Here is a 2635-nt window from a genome sequence, read left to right on the forward strand (position 1 = left end):
CCAAAAAAAATATACTTATGTCTAATTAGTATATAAACAATGGTCAATGTCACTAGTCATTAGGCAAATGCAAATCAAAATCACAGTGAAATACTACACATCTAAAGTGTCTTAAAAAAAAAAAAAAAAAAGCCCTGCACACATAACACCAACAATGCTAGGAGCAAGTTAAGAAGCAGAGCAACTTCTCAAATAATCTTCAACAAAACAGGAAAAAATATCCAGTGGGGAAAAGACAGTCTCTTCAATAAATGGTGCTGGGAAAACTGGACAGCTATACGTAGAAGAATGAAACTCAACCATTCTCTTACACCGTACACAAAGATAAACTCGAAATGGATAAAAGACCTCAACGTGAGACAGGAATCCATCAGAATCCTCGAGGAGAACATAGGCAGTAACCTCTTTGATATCAGCCACAGCAACTTCTTTCAAGATATGTCTCCAAAGGCGAAGGAAACAAAAGCGAAAATGAACTTTTGGGACTTCATCAAGATCAAAAGCTTCTGCACAGCAAAGGAAACAGTCAACAAAACAAAGAGGCAACCCACGGAATGGGAGAAGATATTTGCAAATGGCAGTACAGACAAAAGGTTGATATCCAGGATCTATAAAGAACTCCTCAAACTCAACACACACAAAACAGAGAATCATATCAAAAAATGGGCAGATGGGACGCCTGGGTGGCTCAGTTGGTTAAGCAGCTGCCTTCGGCTCAGGTCATGATCCCAGCGTCCTGGGATCGAGTCCCACATCGGGCTCCTTGCTTGGCGGGGAGCCTGCTTCTCCCTCTGCCTCTGCCTGTGCTCGCTCTCTCTCTCTCTCCCTCTCTCTCTCTGAAAAATAAATAAAATCTAAAAAAAAAAAAAATGGGCAGAAGACATGAACAGACACTTCTCCAATAAAGACATACAAATGGCTACCAGACACATGAAAAAATGTTCATCATCACTAGCCATCAGGGAGATTCAAATTAAAACCACATTGAGATACCACTTTACATCAGTTAGAATGGCCAAAATTAGCAAGACAGGAAACAACATGTGTTGGAGAGGATGTGGAGAAAGGGGAACCCTCTTACACTGTTGGTGGGAATGCAAGTTGGTGCAGCCACTTTGGAGAACAGTGTGGAGATTCCTCAAGAAATTAAAAATAGAGCTTCCCTATGACCCTGCAATTGCACTACTGGGTATTTACCCCAAAGATACAGATAGAGTGAAAAGAAGGGCCATCTGTACCCCAATGTTTATAGCAGCAATGCCCACGGTTGCCAAACTGTGGAAAGAACCAAGATGCCCTTCAACGGACGAATGGATAAGGAAGATGTGGTCCATATACACTATGGAGTATTATGCCTCCATCAGAAAGGACAAATACCCAACTTTTGTAGCAACATGGACGGGACCGGAAGAGATTATGCTGAGTGAAATAAGTCAAGCAGAGAGAGTCAATTATCAATATGGTTTCACTTATTTGTGCAGCATAACAAATAACATGGAGGACAAGGGTAGATGGAGAGGAGAAGGGAGTTGAGGGAAATTGAAAGGGGAGGTGAACCATGAGAGACTATGGACTCTGAAAAACAGCCTGAGGGTTTTGAAGGGGCGGGGGGGTGGGAGGTTGGGGGAACCAGGTGGTGGGTATTATAGAGGGCAAGGATTGCATGGAGCACTGGGTGTGGTGAAAAAACAATGAATACTGTTACGCTGAAAAGAAATAAAAAATAAAAAAAAAAAAAGCAGAGCAACTTGAACCTACATACGTCACTAGTAAAAATGAAAAACATGGGGTACCTGGGTGGCTCAGTTGGTTTAGCATTTTACTCTTGATTTTGCCTCAGGTCATGATCTCAGAGTCCTGGGATTGAGGCCCACATCAGGCTCTGCACTCAGCAGGGAGTCTGCTTGAAATTCTCTCTCTCCCTCTGCCTCTCTCCCTGCTCACACACTCTGTCTCTCAAATAAACAAATAAATCTTAAAAAAAGAAAGAAAGAAGTATAACTACTCTGGAAAATAGTTCAGCAGTTTCTTTAAAAGTTAAGTGCTTGGTTGTGGTGCATAAACAATGAATCTTGGAACACTGAAAAAATAAAATTAAATTTAAAAAAAAAGTTAAGTGCTTACTGTACAACCCAGAAATCCTATTTCTAGGGATTTGCCCAAGTGAAATGAAGATGTTGCATGTGACTGTTTATAGAAGTTTATTCATCGTTGCCAAAAACTAGAAATGACTCAGATGTCTTTATAAGAGAATGGATAAACAAACTGAAATAACCACACAATGTAATTCTGCTCAACAATAAAAGTAGCTGAACTATAAATTAACTTAAATGGTTAAATCTTAAATACATTTTGCAAAATAAAAGAAGCCAGACGCAAAAGGCTACATACTGTATGAATCCATTTATATGTCCTCTGGAAAAAGCAAAAGAATTGGGACAAAAAACAAATTAGTGGTTGCTAGGGACTTTGGGATTGGGCTGGGGAGACAGAGATAACTCTAGGGTTGGGGCAGGATGACTAGAGCATCCCATAATGCCTGAAAGTAAGGAAATAAAAATAAAAATGGAGTCATAGCAAAGACATAAGAGCCTACATGAAAGAGTTCCCAATTACCAAAAGCTTGAGCAATTTG

Source organism: Martes martes (assembly GCF_963455335.1).
Source record: "Martes martes genome assembly, chromosome: 11".
Lineage (NCBI taxonomy): Eukaryota > Metazoa > Chordata > Mammalia > Carnivora > Mustelidae > Martes > Martes martes.